The sequence below is a fragment of the Malus sylvestris genome, chromosome 9 (genome assembly GCF_916048215.2).
Source record: "Malus sylvestris chromosome 9, drMalSylv7.2, whole genome shotgun sequence".
In the NCBI taxonomy this organism is placed as follows: Eukaryota; Viridiplantae; Streptophyta; class Magnoliopsida; order Rosales; family Rosaceae; genus Malus; species Malus sylvestris.
Genome location: NC_062268.1, coordinates 10,383,390 through 10,403,136, shown reverse-complemented (window position 1 = coordinate 10,403,136; position 19,747 = coordinate 10,383,390). Strand labels below are relative to the sequence as shown.

General features: G+C 36.1%; 2 long non-coding RNA genes across 2 annotated transcripts; both read left to right on the top strand.

The window, feature by feature from the left end:
* Nucleotides 1-6,476: 6,476 nt before the first annotated feature.
* LOC126582439 (uncharacterized) lies at nucleotides 6,477-9,501 on the top strand. The gene is made up of 3 exons (XR_007609529.1): nucleotides 6,477-7,122; nucleotides 8,064-8,170; nucleotides 9,129-9,501. It is a non-coding gene; the product is annotated as an uncharacterized LOC126582439 (long non-coding RNA).
* An 8,354-nt stretch (nucleotides 9,502-17,855) lies between these two features.
* On the top strand, nucleotides 17,856-18,316 carry LOC126582438 (uncharacterized). Its single transcript, XR_007609528.1, has 3 exons — nucleotides 17,856-17,968; nucleotides 18,082-18,177; nucleotides 18,247-18,316. It is a non-coding gene; the product is annotated as an uncharacterized LOC126582438 (long non-coding RNA).
* The last annotated feature ends 1,431 nt before the right edge of the window (nucleotides 18,317-19,747 follow it).

The following is a 19,747-nucleotide window of genomic DNA, read 5'->3' as shown; positions in this document are numbered from 1 at the left end:
TATGTTACCCCATAGATTCATTGTATCTGCATGATTGAAGAATGCCCTTTTGTTTTGGGAAGTATTATTGGCACTTCAAAAATCTCATTCTACACTCCTCACAAGTGTATTTTTCTTTCATAATATAGAAAGTTTGGAGTGTACAATGAGATTTTTGGAATGCTAATAACAATTCCCTTTGTTTTATATACCAGGGTCTAATGATTGTAGCTATTTTATACCTTTTACGAAAGCGAAAATGTAAACAAAACATTTATATATAGCACGTTTATGCGCTGCCTTCATGCTTGTCTCTAACATTGAATCTCCAGCAATATCAACAAGAATAAATAAAATTAAAAAAAAAAAACCAAGAATAGAAGACCTAGTGAATATAACCCATACAGATTCAGATGGTAAAGGAATATTTGAGTAATATCAACAGAAAGTCCTAATGGGTTACCCAGGTCTAGATCTGAATCAACCCATTATCTTAAAAGGGTTGGTCGATAACAATCCGATGTGTTAAACCTTGACCTAAAACTGTATGTTTTCATGTAATTTCTTGTCAAGTTAACACTTTGTGCACAAAATTATTAGGTGCTCTGGTTAGAAACACTTAATAGTAATACTAAGTACTTGTAAGTGTTGTAAAATACTCCTTAAAATCTCATATATCATAAGAAAATGGTCATCTCCAAAAGAAATGTCAAATTATAAGAGTCAAATTATAATTGAGGGTTGATATGTCAAATTATTAGAGCTTTAAATGGTTCTAATTAAAATAATGTCGAAACAAAATTTTTATTGGTTGAAATGTTAATGGAATAAGAGACTCACCATCAAAATGAAATAAAAATAAATTTGACATTGATGTCAAATTTGACTCTTAATCATGAAGCCTTAAAATCTAGTCAGCAAATAACACTTTGGTTGGATAGATTTTTGATGTCAAATGTAACAACCCGTCCCAAAAAATTATAGTTTTTATTATTTTAAAATGTGAATTTATGAAAATGCCCTTCTAGGCAAATACGTTGAATTTTGTTGACCGTCTTGTTGTGTCACGTAAGATTCATTTTCTTGGCATATATTAGTAGTACTCGTCGCTACGAATGCGTGAGCGCAAACGGAACGCAATTTGGAGTTATTAACAAACGAAGTTGAGGACAAAATGGTCAATTAATTAGTTTCTGGAAGGCTCCAGATTTTTGGATCAAAATCTGGAAAGCCATGTGTGTGGTCCAGATTAATGGAAAGAAAAAATAGGCGGTGGAGATGGAAGATAAAGGAGAGAAATGAGGGAGAAGTGAAGGCCAATCGGGAGAGGAGAGATGAGAGAATCAACCAATGGGAGAGGAAAGAAAGGAGAGAAAGGAGAGAAGGGGAGAATGAGAGGAAACCGTTGGGTTCCCTTTGACCCGTACCTGACCCGGCAGCACCTATGCTTTCCGACGCCATTCAGGCGATTTTTCCAGCGAATCACGCCGCACCACCACTTAGAATCAACTCCACGACCCTTATTCTTCAAGTTCCACCCCAAACCCGACGGTTTTTTGTCTTGGTTTAGTGGGAATGGCACTAGCAGCACCGTGGTGTTCTTGGTGGCAATTCGCCAATTTTTGAAGCAAATTCCTTCGATCTATACCACCATTATATACTCCTTGAACTTAGGAACAAATCACATGCATTGGTTGAGGCGTCGGAGCTTGTTTCAAGTCGAATCAAGAACTACCCATTTCTAGGGTTCCGACGGATTTAGTGAAATTGAGACTTTTCCCGGCCAAATTGGCCTTGGTCGCAGGTATGAAAGTTGTTCATCTCATTGAGATATTCATTTCTGTAAGATTTGGGAATTTTTGGAGATGTTGGATTTTCCGGCGAATTGGGGGCGGCGCGTGGAGGAAAAACCGGAGGTTCCTCGACGTGCCAAATCCAAATCCGCCATCCGTTTTCCAAAATTACAACGTTTTAGTATAGTTTTACTAAAAGGTCCCTAATTGTGTTTAGGCGCGTTGGCGGGAAGTGACGTCATCCTCGCTAGTTCGAGCGGTTCTCGGGCAATAAAATCAGTGAGTGGACCCCTTCATAACTTGTATATTTTTATAAAATCTTAGCCTAGTATGCATTTCATATTTCGTGCACTTAATATGTTTTATATTATGTTTTACGGATTTCTATAATTATGATTTATATAGAATTCATGATTTAATAAAGTTACTTTATGAAATATTATGATTTATTCAAAATTATGTTTTTACAAGCGGATATGAATGATTGGATTTGTGTATAAGGATTTATATGGATTTCGATTATGATTTATATGATGGATTTATGTATATGGATTCATTATGATTCATATTGATGAATTGAGCTAGAAAGTTTCTATGATTTATAAGATTAGACTTTGAGCTTTCGAGCTCCGGATTTGACTTGGGATTTTGAGATATGTTTTTGGTAATTACCTAGTGGGTTATCATACGACACATCCGCACACCACGGGTATTATGTCTATGGCCATAAGACACAGATGATGAAGGAGTGAGTTATGATATATATTATACCCTCAGCTTCACCGTCGAAAGCGATGTCGAACAGCTTCACTAGCCACAGCTAGTGTCAGTGTGGATGTTATGCTATTTATTCAGCTTCACCTTCGGGTGATGGATAAGTTATATAGCTTCACCTTCGGATGATGGACAGGTCATTCAGCTTCACCTTTGGGTGATGGATAGGTATTGCCTTCGGGTGACTATGATACCCCTAGTTGAGTACATCGCGGATATTATTTACATATGTTTTATGAATGTGTTTCATGGCATGCTAGGGTTTTCATAAAACCTATATATGTTTTCAAAATAAGGGATACTATGTTCAGAAATAAAATATTTTCCTATTATTAGTATTGTTTGTACCATACTTAGGGCTTCCGTATTTAGACCTCGTATAAATACTCTGGGGACTCAAATGTAATTATGTAATAAATGAAGAGGTAAATATGTAATAAGTGATGCGCTCTTATTCTATAAAAGGACTCCTCACTCTCCTCATTAGGGGATGGCCAATTCTTAGGCTTGAGATCCCCAAAGCCTCACTCTCACCCTCACAAACAGAGGAACTCTCATCCTCACATACAGAGGCTCTCTCCCTCACAATCCTCTAAGAGAAATACAATATTAGTGTGGACGTAGCTCAAACATTGGTGTGAACCACGATACATTTTGTGTTCTTTACTTTCTTGCAGATTCACGGTCGGATTTACGTTGTTCCAAGACCCTCCGGTTTTGTGCATCAACAAGTATTATTATTATAAACTCTGGTCCACTCACATTTTCTGTTTTGCGCCCCTTTCAGGATTTAAATTCGAGGCACATGATCCCGGTGTCAAGACACTTCTGCATACGTATTCTTGAGTCTTTTCAATATAGGTATCATTCTTTTGTTCGTATATTTTTCTAGTAATTTTTTTATATTATTCTTGGTAGTTGTATGCTCTAAGCACGTTTCTGTTTTGGAATAATCGTTCTAATTACATATCTTTTATTTGTATGCATGTTTAAAATGGCATCGTCACTCTCGGGTGTCGGCCAACATGTGTCTACCCTGGTATTTGGGGATATCGGGGTTGGGGCGCGTCATCAAATATGCACAGTGATATTCCACTTAAAATTTTAACATCTTATCTAGAGATGTTCTAAACCACACAGACATTAATGAGCTTGTCCCACAAACGTCCTTGTCATGCACGTGCCATGCTTTATTGCTGTCATTGGATCTCAACGGTCCCTAGCTAAATTTGGGTCATGGTACTAGAAAATACTTAAGGATTATATGATTAGACAATAATTAGGTTTGAGTACGTGATAAGAATAGGTCAAAGTTGAATGTATATGACTATGCCAATCTAGTTAATCAGTCGAAAATCTCACATATTCAAGCAATATATGAAGGGTAGTGATATCTACCAGTGTTCTAAAAAATCATCCTAGGCGGCACCCAGGCGTTAGGCGGTGAAGTGCCACTCAGATTTAGTCCAAATCGCCAAAGAAAGTCGGATAACTTATTAGGCGGCTTCTGGCCAAATCTAGGCAGAATTAGGAGAGGCTAGGTGGAGCTGGGCGTGGCTAGGTGGATAATAGATTTTGGAAAAAGAAGAAGTTGCAAAGCGTTGGAGACTCGCGAAGAAGATGAAGTATGTTTGAAACTTACCCGACATCGTTTAGGTTTTAATATAACTTTCTGACTTCTCAATTGTTTAGCTTTTTTCTCTCTCTAAGACCATTTCTAACCTTTGGAGTAAAACCTAAACTTTTTAACCCATAAAATTTAGGTTTTTACCCAGAAACAACTTTTCTGCTCCAACCCTTATGGCCTAACTTTTTTAGCCCGAGGTTATTAAAGAATAAATTTAGGGTAATTTTTTTAAGTAAATTAAAATAAAAAAATATGTACACTATCCTAATTTAATTATATGAACATTTTTACCTAAAAATATTTAGATTCCGATAAATATTGAAAAATCACTAAATTTAGGTGAATTTTGAGTTAAGTAGTTTTTTAAAAATTATTTTAGCTGTTGGATTTAAATTTGGGTTGTTAGATTTTTTTTATAATGTTGGATTTGACTATATTAGATATCAGCCGTTGGATTTAATGATTTTATAAATATAAAATTTGAAATTAACAAAGTTTAAATATGGACCGTTGGATGGAACAAACGGACCATTGCTATGCACTATTAGATGAAATGAAGAGCCATTGGGCTCATATATCTTCTTCGACGTGCCACATGGGTGGGTCCCTTTGCTGTTTGTTTTGGAAAAGTTGGAGGGGGGGGCGTGGGATTGTAAATGGCGCGTCAATCCCATGATGTTTTAAAAAAACTAGACGGGTTCACTCATAGACTTGGGCCAGCCCACTAACCCAAACTTAAATCTTGGTTGGAATTTGGCGCAATTTTTGAGTTTTAGCCCAAAACCCAATTTTAGGCCAAATGTTAGAGTGTTTTTTGTGGTTAGGGGGAGGGGGGGGGCCGTGTGGAGGGAGGGAATAGAACGCAAATTTTAAGACTTACTCCAAGGGTTGGAGTTGGTCTAAGCGGATCCACCATCTTGCTTTGCTACCATTTCGTCTATATTCGTTTTTGGGAAATATTATTTGAACCCATACAACCTCTTTCTACACCCAACTTAAAATTTAAATGTGAATTACTTTTTTTAACCTATTGCATAATTATCATTAAGTACAAAATAAAATTAACAATACAACAACAACAAAGCCTTTTCCCACTAAGTGGGGTCGGCTATGTGAATCCTAGAATGCCATTGCGCTCGGTTTTGATTGTGCTCGGGCCACACAGCGCGCCACTTACGGGTAACGCTCTAACTTTAGCGCGATTTCGTTCTGGATTCATTTTCATCAGGATTTGACGTAAACTAAGAGTGCCGGCTGTCAACTACCTGTCAAAATAAAATTAACAATAAAAATAAAATTTATCAATAAACCCACACTAAATAATTTTGGAGCTTGTTCCCTAATTGATTCGGCGCCGAATTAGCTTTGGAGTACATGATTTCTTCATCTTTAAGAACAACAATAGGGACCTTCTCTTGCCATTCTTTGTTCTTCTTAGTAGCAGAGCTATGGATCTCATTCACAACCCTAACACGATAATTCGACGCTACGAGACTACTAAAACTAAAGAGTTTCTTCAGCCTTGTATTGAAAGTAGCTACAACAATTTTGGCTTGCGTAATTTCTTGATATTGTTTATTATTTGTTTGGGAGTAGTTTTTCACTTAAAAATGTTAACTTCAATTATGTATGAACGTCTGCATTTACCTCTTGATTTTTCGTAAAACAACCCAACTGCTCTCAATTTGGGGTGCATAGCTAGAAGAGCTACAACAAGTCAACGAAATACTACTCCTAGGTGTTATCTTATGCCTGTCATTTCCAATATCCCTATTGTTTCTCCTAGTATGGTAGAGGATGCTAATCAAAAGTATTACACGTACAATTCACAATATAGGCCATATTTTTCAAGTTATGTGAGATCCAAGAATATAGAAGATTCATAAGCAAGTAGAAACTTCATCAAATTATTCAACATGTTCACAAAATCAAACTTCATAAAGCTTTCATTCCCATAAACAAGTAGAAACTTCACCAAATTATTCAATTTGCGGTTTATTTTCTAAATGTGTGTAAAGATAAATTTACATTTTGAAATAGGGTCGTGAGGGTAGTTTAGATAATAAATTCAGGTTTAAAGAGATATTAATTCTTTAATTAAAAATAATATAAGTGTAGAGAGTAAGTTGAATGTATAAAAAAGTTATATGGATTCAAATAAAATTTATCTTCATTTTTTTTTAATTTTATTTTTTCTCTTTCCCCACATCTTCCTTTTTGCAGATTTTGACTATTATTCTTTAATTTAACTATTTATTTGTGCCCACATATTTAAGACCCACCCTATTTTATAGATCTTCTTTCTTTTTCTTGTTTTTCGGTTTAAGGCTCCACCATATTTTGCATCCTACAAAAATATTTACTTCACCCTCACACATAATAGACCTAAAACTCTCACCTTACATATATACTCTTCTTTTGAAAAAAATAACCTATTATTTAATATAGTAAATTTAATCAAATTTATAATAGATATAAAACATTTACTAAAAAATAACCTATTATAACTCGCAATCTGCTGTTCCCCATTTTTCCTCCTCCGCACAGTGGAATGACGTCTATCCTGTCCACGCGTCGATCATGGTCGACGGGCTTTGCTTCGACTCCTTCTCGACTTTTCCTCTGACTTTCTCCTTCACTTTGCGGTCTTCTCTCAGCTTTTACTCTTTCTCATGCTTTCCTTCTCTACTGAAGAAGCCTTCAATCCATTTCGATCTCTCCCACGAACTCTTATGTTGCTAAACCTTGCCTTCCCTCGCTCTCCGATCTCGACTTCTCTCTCCAACTTTCTTGCTGAAAAAAAAATATCGAATTCGAAAAGCCATTTGTTTTTTCTTGGATTTGGGTTTTCCTTCGATTCCTACACTGTCCAAAACTTTGCCTCGCGGAGTGGATCAAGCTAGGGTTTTGATCGCACATCTGTCCTCCGCCATCTGTCACTGACTCACTGTAAGTCCTTTTTTTTTCCAAAATTTTCAATGCATCGTTTTCTCTTTGTGTCTAACTTTTGTGTGTCTCTGTTATAAAATGTTGACGCCGAAGGTTTGTTCTTGAAAAATTGAGGCTGCAAGTTTTTTCAGATTTTCCAATTTCGTTGAAAAAAAAAACTCCAGAGTTTCCTAATTTTGTCCATGCGCTTTTTTCTAATTTTGGATTTGCAAATGAGTGTTCTTTTTTCTTTCTTCCTTCGTGACTTGCATGCTGCTATATAATTTGGTTCTGTTTTTGTTTGTTCTCAGAGTTTGGTGTGTGGGAATCTGTTAGTGCTTCATTTTTTCTCTGTACCAAGAGTTGTTTTCTTCTTTCTTATGGTTGTGATTATATATATGTGAACATTTAATACCTTCGTTTGGAGTGAATCGAAAAGCTTACTACGATAAAATTATATTTTGTGATACTTGAATATTAGCCCATGGAATAATCAGTTTCTACTCAAAGTTTAGAAATCAAAGGACCCCAAATTTGCCAGAAAACAAGTAGAGGTTGGTTGTCCTGAATTCTAACCTTAATAATTATGGTTTAAACTTTATAAATTCTAGATTTTTTTAGTTAATTGTTTGGTTTGGTTACTAGATAGTGTAGGATTCTGATTAAAGGATTAACAAGTTGGCAGATGAGGTTACATGACAGATTGCGAGTTATAATATATATATATATATATATATATATATATATATATATATATATATATATATTTGTACTTTGAATTTTGTTTAGTGTGATTGTAGAGCAAGGAGAATTGACCCCAGTTAGCTCCAAGCTTGTGGTAAACTTTTCTTTTTGTTTTGAGTAATGGGAATTCTTATAGAAAAAAATTAGAAAAACTCAAATTATAATTTTTTGTTTAAATATGTTTTTAATTTGATCCACCATGTTATGTTTGTTAACAGGAATCTAGAAGAGTCTCAAATTCAGTTTCGAACTATTCAATTTCGAACTATGACAAAAAATGGAACTTGGTGCCATTAAGCGATCGTCCTCAGCCCTCAAAATTCAAGTAACCCCATGATTTTTACATTACTGCGTTCGTTTTCTCTACTAATTATTGTTATATAAATTGTATAACTTATTATATAAATTGTATTCTTTTATTAAAAATGATTAATTAGACTGTCCAGAAAAAAAAAAAAACCCTCAGGCATTGCTGGTTTGGGATGATAGTTTAAAATCAATATGCTCATTAGCCAATCAGAGAACCTAATTTGGGAAGTGGGTTTTAAAGTTGGGGCTTTTAGATCTAGGTCCAAAAATATAGATGGTTTTTAGGAGTGAGTTCATTTATCTAATTACATGTTTTATTTCTTTTATACTCATTTTATATTTTTTTAAATATTAAAAATCAATTAAAATCTTCTAATATTATGCATTTTTCAACTCCTAAAAATCTAATTAATATCTTAAAACAAAAAAAACTAATATACTAACATAAATTATCTACAAATCATTCTACCTTAACTCAAGTAACAAATATATGAATGTAAATTATACCTGTAAGAGAAATATGAAACCTAATTAAAAGATAGAAAAAAAACATAATATACCTATAAGAAAGACGCATTAATCTGTGACACGTTGGTTATAAAAAAGAATCTGTCATATAGATACATAAAAATAATTAACCTGTGATATAGGTTGATTATAAAAATTAAAAATAAAATCTATAAATGGGGTTTCAAGTAGGAGGAAGAACAAGAAATAACAAAAAAAGTAAATAATCAAAGAGATAATTAGGAAGAAATTTGATTTTTTATAATAAATCTTATCATTGAATAGATAATTGATAATTAAATAATGAAATTTAAGGAATTGGGCTTATTTTAATAAATTGGACTATTCCTACTATTGGCTAAAAAAATTGGACTTATATCAAGTTTTCCCCTTAAAGTTTCAATAGTTTCGTTATGTGTAATTTTCTTGCTTTGCCTACTAAGAATCTAATAACCAAATTATAACAGGTGAAATAAGGAATCAACCGGAGACCCTGCAGTTGGTCCTGTACGGTTAATTCTAAAGTTCAGTATCCAATCCAATCGGAGTCACCACAGTGACTTGTACGGCGCTACTCTGCACGTAAATCAGAACTACATGAAGTAGTCTGTACAATAAGAAAGGTGTAAGAATACGCTTTAGTGCTTCTCTCATCGACAGCTGTATAATAATTTAAAATCACCTACAAGTCGGAACCACCTCTCATGGTCTGTACGACATATCGGAACCTTCTAATGGTCTGTACGACATGTACCTACTTGGATCCAAGGTGAGCGTGTGGTGTGGGGTGAATAATATAAGCACTAACACCAAGGGTGCATGTTTGAGCTTTCAATACAATTCACATCACAATAAATCACATGATTAACATAAAACTCACCTGATACTCACCTGTGCGTCCACGGCACCAATTCAAATATATATATGCATTAAATACTAATTCACATATTTCATAATATGCATGCATGGCATTTCAAAACACACTTTCATTTAAATTCAATTTTTGGGAAGAATCAATAGTATATAGGTAAATACAGAAAATACTGCCCACTCACTGGTAAGTCGAAGGGTCGTAACCCCCATGACGTCCTTGAATGCGCTCGTCCTCGGGATAGGTATCACCTATATGCGAAACAACTATAAAAACGTTAATTAAAGCACATAACCGACAATACGTAATAACTTCTTATACGATGCTCAAATTGGGTATATGAATATACCACAGTGACCTACTCGACGTCACGGACGTCGAGGTATTTTTAAAATAATTTTTGGACTTGCCACGCGCCGGGATAGGCACAGGTCCACGCGCGTCATCCTCTACCTCCAGTCGTCGGAAAAACTCGCCGGCGCCGGAAATTGGGCAGACCTGTAATCGCTCTTTTCTCACTCGATTCTCAACCATTTTCCATGAAATTTTCACCAAAACTTCACAAATTACGAGAGGAAGAAGGCTATACCTTTAAAAATTTCCAAATCCTTCGAAATCATGTCGGGAAATTTCACCCAAAACCGGCCATCTTCGAACCTTGTGATCCCGACGTCCAAAACCTTCAAACGAACGTCCCCGAGCTTCGTGAGAACCTCCTAAAGCTCACTATGAGCTTGGATTGTCCTAAAAACCCAAAGATTTCAACGTGAAATCGAAAGATTTCTTACCTAAAATGGGTATGGATGAGTTCGTAGGGTCCTCACGAGTACAATGGTGCTCTTGGAACCTTCGATCCGTGCTTGGATGATCATGGGTGAGTGTATCCGTACAGTTCGAAGGGAAAGAGAGAGAAACTGAGAAGGGAGAGAGAGAGCACGGGGAGTACTTGTCCCGTGTGTGTGTGTGGTCCATACAAAACAAACCCAATTCCAAAATCCTTTAATCCCTAACCACACAAAATGCATACAAAATAAATCCACATAATTTATTTTCCAAGAAATTAGGAGAGTATGCATTATTCCAAATAATATGTCACACGTACCTTAGTACCCGTCAAGGGTAATTTCGTCTTTTCACATCAACGATAATGTAATTCCGGGACGTATTGGGACAATCTACCCTCCTTATAGAATTTCGTCCCTGAAATTCATACAACCAAACAATCCACTAATATTCATAAAACAACCTCGGATACATCTCTCTCATTCGATCTTCTGTCTCCCAAGTGGCTTCTTCTACTGAGTGGTTCCTCCACAATACTTTTACCAAGCTCACTGTCTTATTCCTTAAAACCTTGTCTTTCCAATCCAAGATAGTCACTAGTTCCTCATCATACGTCAAATCCGGATTAATCTCTAAAGGTTGAGGAGGAATCACATGTGAAGGATCTAAAACATAATGTCGAAGCATCGAGACATGAAACACATTATGTACCTTAGATAACTCCGGAGGCAACTCCAATCTGTAAGCAACTTCACCAATCATTTCAGTGATCTCATAAGGTCCTATATACCTAGGACTTAGCTTGCCTTTCTTTACAAATCGCACTACACCTCTCCAAGGTGATAATTTCAAGAATACCAAATTACCCACATCAATAGTACCCAAATCGGACCTTGAGTTTTCAACGTGAAATCGAAATATTTCTTACCTAAAATGGGTATGGATGAGTTCGTAGGGTCCTCACGAGTACAATGGTGCCCTTGGAACCTTCGATCCGTGCTTGGATGATCGTGGGTGAGTGTATCCGTACAGTTCGAAGGGAGAGAAAGAGCACGGGGAGTACTTGTCCTGTGTGTGTGTGTGGTCCATACAAAACAAACCCAATTCCAAAGTCCTTTAATCCCTAACCACACAAAATGCATACAAAATAAATCCACTTAATTTATTTTCCAAGAAATTAGGAGAGTATGCATTATTCCAAATAATACGTCACACGTACATTAGTACCCGTCAAGGGTAATTTCATCTTTTCACATCAACGATAATGTAATTCTGGGACGGTTGTGACATAAGATGTCAAGGGTCTTCTGGAAGTTCGGAACTGACTATAATTAATTTGTATATTACGATTTGTTGTAAATGCTGGTGGGTAGTGAATGCCCACAGTACTTTGGCAGAAGTTTTCAATGCCCAAACAAATCAAAATTGACTTTGGGGATGCAGATTTAAAAGTTATGTTGTAAATTTCAAATGCATAATTAATATGTTTGATCGGAGCTGCTCTATAAATAGAGCGTTCCATATGCTTTCAAGACACATAGCAAACAGAAAGAAAGAAAGATCAATAACATCATCCATCCCTCCCTCTTTTATTTGTCATTCACTTGAGTTATAATTACAGTGTGATATTTTACCTCTGCTTCGCTCCACTCACTATAAAGGTTATCTATCTAACTTTTACATATTTATAACATGTTATCAGCACGACTATCTAAATATAACTATTCCTCATTTCTCTTCGCTGAAAGAAAAAAGGTTTCCTTTAAGGTTTTTACTGTTCATCTTCTTCCTCTACCTCAACTGCGCGATATACCCTCGCGATGAACTGTTTGCTCCATACCTGCTTTTAGTTTTCAACTTAACAGTTACATACATCTTTGATTTCTTGTTTGGTGTAGATCTTGATTACTAACATAGTATTTATTTATGTTGATTTTACTGCAATCCAAGATGGTGCGGTACAATCGCCCATCTTGAACTACAAATTTAATCTTATTGCGATCCAAGATGGTGCGGTATCATCGCCTATCTTGGATTGCAGATCTAATTTTATTGCAAATTTTAGGTGGAGCGGTATAATCGCCCACCCTACCTTGCATATTTAAATTTGCCTGCTGTTGAATTCATTACAATTTTAGGTGGTGCGGTATAATCGCCCACCTTGCTCTGCGTATTTAAATTTTTCCTGCTACTGGAGTGGTGCGGAATAATCGCCCATCATATGTTATATTATTTCAATGAGAATGGTGTGGTACAATTACTCTCCTCATTCACCTTGAAAATCTTAAGCCAGATGTTTCGAATGCTTATTATTTTGGCCTAAAGATCAAAATGAAAAATTTGTAAGAACCAGAAGTTCTAACACTATATTCCTCCAGGAATACATATTATTGCAAGTTCTTACACATCTCATTTTTCTTTCAGAAAAGAAAATGGCGAACTTGGCAAAACTTGAATATGCTGCCCTGGACATTACCGGGAAGAATTACCTTACCTGGGTACTGGATACCAAGATCCATCTAGAAGTAGGGAATCTTGGAGATACCATCAGGGAAGAGAACAACTCATCATCTCAAGAGCAAGCGAAGACCATGATCTTTATTCGTCGCCATCTTGATGAGGGACTAAAGAAAGAGTACTTAACGGTTGAAGATCCGTTAGCTCTTTGGCAGACCTTGAGAAGCATATACAATCACTAGACAACGGTGATTCTTCCAAAAGCTCACTATGAATGGACTCACCTAAGGATCCAGGATTTCAAGTCAGTGGCTGAGTACAATTATGCGTTGTTCAGAATTACCTCTCAGATGAATCTCTGTGGGGATACTGTTACTGAGGAAAATTTGCTGGAAAAGACTTTCAGCACATTTCATGCCTTTAACGGGCTCCTGCAGCAGCAGTATAGAGCACGAGGCTTCACTGAATACAACCAGCTGATATCTGTGCTCCTGGTAGCTAAACAAAACAATGAACTCCTGATAAAAAATCATTATTCTCGACCTACTGGATCTGCACCATTCCCAAAAGTGAATGCTGCTTCCCTCGAAGTGAACGCCACATCTTCTGGTAGTGATAATCATAAACGAGGACGTGGCCACAAGCGAAGTTGATGGAATAAGAAAGGTAATAACCATGGTGGTTAGTTTCACAACCAGGTTCCAAGATATAATTCAGGCCCGAGCTTTAAAAATGTGAATCGCCACAAAGGAAAAGCTCACATGAACAATGCTCCCAGGAACTCTGAATGAGCCTGCCATAGGTGTGGTGGTAATAGGCATTGGGCGCGTACTTGTCGTACCCCAAAACAGCTGGTGGATCTATATCAAGCCTCCCTTAAGGAGAATGTGTCGAGACTAATTTTCTCGACCAGGCTAAACGAATGGATATACCTGATCCAGTGTGTGACTTATCAGGGCAGTTGAACACAACTCACCTAGATGTTTCAGACTTCATTATGGAAAGGGGGAATGAAGTATATACCGGTCCGACTGAATCGTTTATATTTGATGTACTTTTATTATGTTGAACTTGTAGTGACATTTTAGATTCAATAAAAGTAGCATGTAAATTTCCTGCTATAACTTGCTTTTAACTCTGATTCCCTTACTCAGAGAGCATGGATAAAGACTATGGTCATTCTCAAAACATGAGAAATGACGAAGATATTTGTCTTGCAGACTGCGCAACTACGCATACATTACTTCAAGATCAAAAGTATTTCTCAAGATTGATGCTACAAAAGTAAGGGTAACAACAATATCAGGACCTTCAGATGTAATTGAAGGCTCAAGGAAAGCCCAGATTATGTTAACAAATAGAACAATATTGTCCATACAGAATGCGCTGTACGCTACTCGATCTACTCGAAATTTGTTGAGTTTCAAAGACATACGTTTAAATGGATACCACATTGAAATGAAAAGTGCAGAAAATGTGAAGTATCTATGCATTACCTCTAATGATACCCAGAAGCGTATATTGGAGAAGTTGCATGGTTTTTCGAGTGGATTGTATTATACATACGTAAAGACAGTTGAATCACACACTGTCATGAACCAGAAGTTCATTGATTCAAAAGTTTACATGCTTTGGCATAACCGTCTAGGTCATCCAGGATCTACCATGATGCGTGGGATCATTACCAACTTTAATGGACATCTATTATTGAGCAGACACATTGTTATCTTAAATGATAACCCCTTACAAGGCTTGTTCTCAAGGGAAGTTGGTATTCAGACCATCACAACTAAAGGTTAATGCATCTACCAGATGATCACATGTTTGTCTCTTGTCTACTTGAAATGTAGCTTTTGCAAGACTTCTTGCTCAGATAACTAAGTTACGAGCATAGTTCCCAGATTATCCCATTAATTCAATCCGACTTGATAACGCTGGTGAATTTACGTCTCAAACCTTTGATGATTACTGTATGACATTGGGCATTGATGTTGAACACCTTGTTCCTCATGTCCATACTCAAAATGGTTTAGCAGAAGCATTGATCAAGCAGCTTCAGTTAATAGCTTGCACTCTGCTCATGAAAACAAAATTGCCAGTTTCTGCATAGGAACATGCCATCTTACATGCTGCATCATTGGTTTGATTGAGACCTATAGCCAACCACCAATACTCCTTAGTACAACTTGTGTTTGGGCATCAGCCAAACATTTCACATTTACAAGTTTTTGGTTGTATCGTTTATGTGCCTATTGCACCCCCGCAACGCACTAAAATGGGACCTCAGCGTAGACTGGGAATTTATGTGGGTTTTGATTCACCATCTATCATTAGATAATTGGAACCCTTGACAGGTGATATGTTTACAGCTCGTTTTGCTGATTGTCACTTTGATGAGATAGTTTTCCCGTTGTTAGGGGGAGAAAAGACCGTTCTAGAAAAATGAAAAGAGTTGACATGGGTTGTTCCCACCTTATCTCATTTTGATCGTCGAAATGTTCAATATGAAAATGAAGTAAGAAGGATCGTTCATCTTCAAAGCGTTGCCAATCAAATGTCATATGCATTTAATGATGCTATGAAAGTGACAAAATCACATATACCAGCTGCAAATGCACCTGCAAGAATTGATGTCACTGTTGGACAAAATAAAGTGGCAGCGAATGATTCATCTGGTGCACGCCTGAAGCGTGGTAGACCCCCAGGTTCAAAAGATTCAGCCACTAGAAAGAGAAAGACAAAGGCATAGTTGAATCCAAATGAAATCATTCAGGAATAGAGAATGAATGACAAATCCACAATTCATGATTCTGGACTTCCAGAAAAAGAAAATGTCCTCGATGAGACATATGTCCTTGAAGAGACAGAAGTACATGAAGGTAAAGAAATCTCCATAAATTATGCATGTACTAATGAATTGTGGGATCAGAATGAAATAATCATTAACGATATGTTTGCATTCACAGTAGCCATTGAAATCATATTAAGTGATGATATTGAGCCCCGCTTTGTTGCTGAATGTAAACAGAGACAAAATTGGCCTAAGTGGAAAGATGCAATCCAGGCAGAATTAAATTCCTTGGAAAGGCGAAGTGTTTTTGGACTAGTAGTCCAAACCCCGCCTGATGTAAATCATGTGGGTTACAAATGGGTATTCACAAGGAAACGCAATGAGAAAAACGAGATCGCAAGATACAAAACACAACTCGTTGCACAAGGCTTTTCGCAAAGATCTGGAATTGATTATGAGGAGACATACTCTCCTGTAATAGACGCAATTACATTCCGTTACTTAATAAGTTTAGTGTTTTCAGAAAAGCTTGACATGCGACTTATGGATGTCATCACTGCATATCTATATGGAGAATTAGATACTGACATATACATGAAGGTCCTAGAAGGACTTAAGTTGCCTGAAACAACTAACAAACCACGAGGTATGCTCTCGATCAAATTAAGGTGATCATTGTATGGGCTAAAACAATTTGGATGAATGTGGTATAATCGTCTCAGTGAGTATTTGATCAAAGAAGGATATATCAAAAATGTCATTTGCCCTTGTGTGTTCATTAAGAAATCCAACTCTGGATTTGCTATAGTGGCAGTATATGTCGATGATATGAACCTAGTTGGAACCCCTGAAAAGCTCAATAAAACTGCTGAATATCTGAAAAGTGAATTTGAAATGAAAGACCTTGGAAAAATGAAATTTTGTCTCAGCCTGCAGATTGAGCATTGTGCTAGTGGAATTTTGGTCCACCAATCAACTTATATTGAAAAAATCCTGAAGCGATTTGGTATGGAGAAAGCTTATCCATTCAGCACGCCAATGGTCGTTCGTTCTCTGGACATTAAGAAAGATCCATTCCGTCCAAAAGAAGAAGATGAAATGGTCATTGGTCCAGAAGTACCATATCTGAGTGCAGTATGTGCTTTTTTGTATTTAGCATAATGTACTAGACCAGGTATAGCTTTTTCAGTCAACTTGTTAGTAATGTATAGTTCTGCTCTAACAATTCGTCATTGGAAGAGTATCAAAGATGTATTGTGATACCTTCATGGGACAACAGACATGGGTCTCTTCTACTCAAAGAACTCCACAAATGACCAGGTCCTTATTGGATATGCAGATGCTGGTTTCCTCTTTGATCCGCATAAGGCCCGCTCACAAACTGTATATGTATTTAAGAATGGAGATACATCAATTTCATGGCGCTCAACAAAGCAAACATTAGTTGCTACATCTTCAAATCATTCAGAAATACTTGCTTTACATGAAGCAAGTCGTGAATGTTCTTGGTTAAGATCAATGATCCATCATATCCAGAATTCATGTGGTCTAACTTCAAAGACAGACACTCCAACTATTATTCATGAAGATAATGCAGCCTGTGTTGCCTAAATGAAGGAAGGATTCATCAAGGGCGATAAGACTAAACACATATCTTCCAAAGTTTTTCAGTGCACATGAGCTTCAGAAGGCTAAAGTTATTGAAATCAAACAAATCCGTTCCAATGAAAATCTGGTAGACTTGTTCACCAAGTCTCCACCAAAATGCACGTTTCAAAAGTTAGTGCAAAGTATCAGATTGCGTTGACTTACCAAACAGCTAAATTTGGAGAATGCGGAATCAGGGGGAGATACATATCAGGGGGAGCATCCATGATACATGCATGTTGTACTCTTTTTCCTTCAATTAGGATTTTTCCCACTAGGTTTTTCCTATCAAGGTTTTAACGAGGCAACATAAGCATATTTAACACTATATCAACAATCTAGGAAAAGTTGTACTCTTTTTCCTTTTCTATGGTTTTTTCCCACTGGGTTTTTCCAAGCAAGGTTTTAACGAGGCAACTGATGTTGATATGTAGGCATCCAAGGGAGAGTGTTGAAAATGTTGGTGGGTAGTGAATGCCCACAGTACTTTGGCAGAAGTTTTCAATGCCCATACAAATCAAAATTGACTTTGGGGATGCAGATTCAAAAGTTGTGTTGTAAATTCAAATGTATAATTAATATGTTTGATCGGAGCTGCTCTATAAATAGAGTGCTCCGTATGCTTTCAAGACACATAGCAAACAGAAAGAAAGAAAGATCAATAACATCATCCATCCCTCCCTTTTTTATTTGTCATTCACTTGAGTTATAATTATAATGTGATATTTTGTCTTTACTTCGCTCAACTCACTATAAAGGTTATTTATCTAACTTTTACATATTTATAACACGATTTGATTTTTCCTCCACTTAGTTGTTTGAGTTTGACTAATCATTTTCCATTTAAACTGATTTAACTGAACTTCCTTAGGGATTTAACTGTGTTGGAGGCAATGCTGCTTTTTTGGTTCTTAACTTTTTTGGAGGTATGGTTTGCAGACTTACAGTCCCATATGTTTTGAAGAAGGTAACCCCTTTTTTTTAGTGATTTTCAAATCTAATAGTCATTTGTAAATATTATTTGTTTGTGTTTTAGGCGCGGCAGGACCATGGTAACATATGGTGGAAGGTCTAAGAAACCTATTATTGTCTCAAATTCGTTTTTCATATTTAAGGTAAATCTTTGATTTCTTTGATTTTTCTGCTTATTACAATTCTACTTTTTTGGCTTTTACTTGCAATGAGGAGTGAAGGCAAATATGTGGAAATGTAAAGGGATGCTATATTAGAAATAAACAGATTCGGGGAAACGATGACGTAGGAAAGGGAACAATAATGAAAGCATATAAGAAAATTTTATTACTACAATAGTTAGATATTGTTGATACCAATAGAGTAGGTCAAAAGATTGAAATTTGCATGCTTTAATAAGAATTGAGTAGACTTCTGTTATATTTTTTCAATCAATTTTGTAACATATATGTTCTTTTTACGGAATTGTTGCTAGATTTTTATCGTGCTGCAAAGAGCAGTAAACCGGATCAAATAATATTTTTCAGATGTAGTATTATTCAGAAGAGGAATGCCACATATATATAAAGAGTTAAATTCATTTTGATTATGCCCTCCATCGCCATCAGGAAACTATTGCAAGTGTTTATTTGTGGTTTAAATAAAAAGGCAGACAATCATCTTGACCTGTAGGCTCCATGTGCAATCGTTCTTTTGCTGTTTAGGCAATTTCCTAGAACATTGAGTAGAAAAACAAATTAGAATTTTGTTAGTTTTTTGTGATTAAGTGTAAGTGTTAATGCATTTCATCCTTTATATGCAACTTTGATTAGTATCGTATTTGGAAAGGTTAGCATCTCAAGTGAACCAAATTTACCATTTTTCATTTAAATGAATTTTAAGATAACCTCCGGTCCATGTTTGTTTAACAATTTTTTATAATTCATTATATAGTTTTCAAAAAGGTTGTGCATAATTCTTGTTGAACTTGGTTTGGGTTTCTTTTGTTTACGGATGGAGTGAGTTAATCATAGTTTGACCAAGTCTTAAATGATGAATTGAGCCTTCGCCAGTTTAAATGTTTTTTCTAATTCTTTCTTGGAAATAGGAAATGTTCAAATCTAAAATTTCTTACACACACACACATATATATATATGTTCTATCCGCTTCTTGATGAAGGGTGGTCTCCAAAGTTCATGGTAGTTGTTGCACAACAGAATCACTAGGGAAAATTCTTCCAAACTGGTTCTCATAGTGTTCTATCCGGTTTGTCATGTTCCCATTGTTGCATGACTTTTTGAACAAAAAACAAGGTTTATTATTTCAATTGTACATCTACTTTTGATTTGGTAGATGTTGATTAATCTCATCTGCACCTTATTTTGTGGCTATATATGACTTATTTGACTTCCCAATTCTATATAATTAGTGCCATTGAAATACGTTTGGCATACGTTAATTCTACCTTTCTACAATTTATCATTGCTGCTTAAGTGGAACAAAATTAACTCAAACATTGCTTATGAAGAGAATGAAGTTGCATAATCCTTCATAAAATTTGCAATCCCGCAGCAACGTGTGGGCA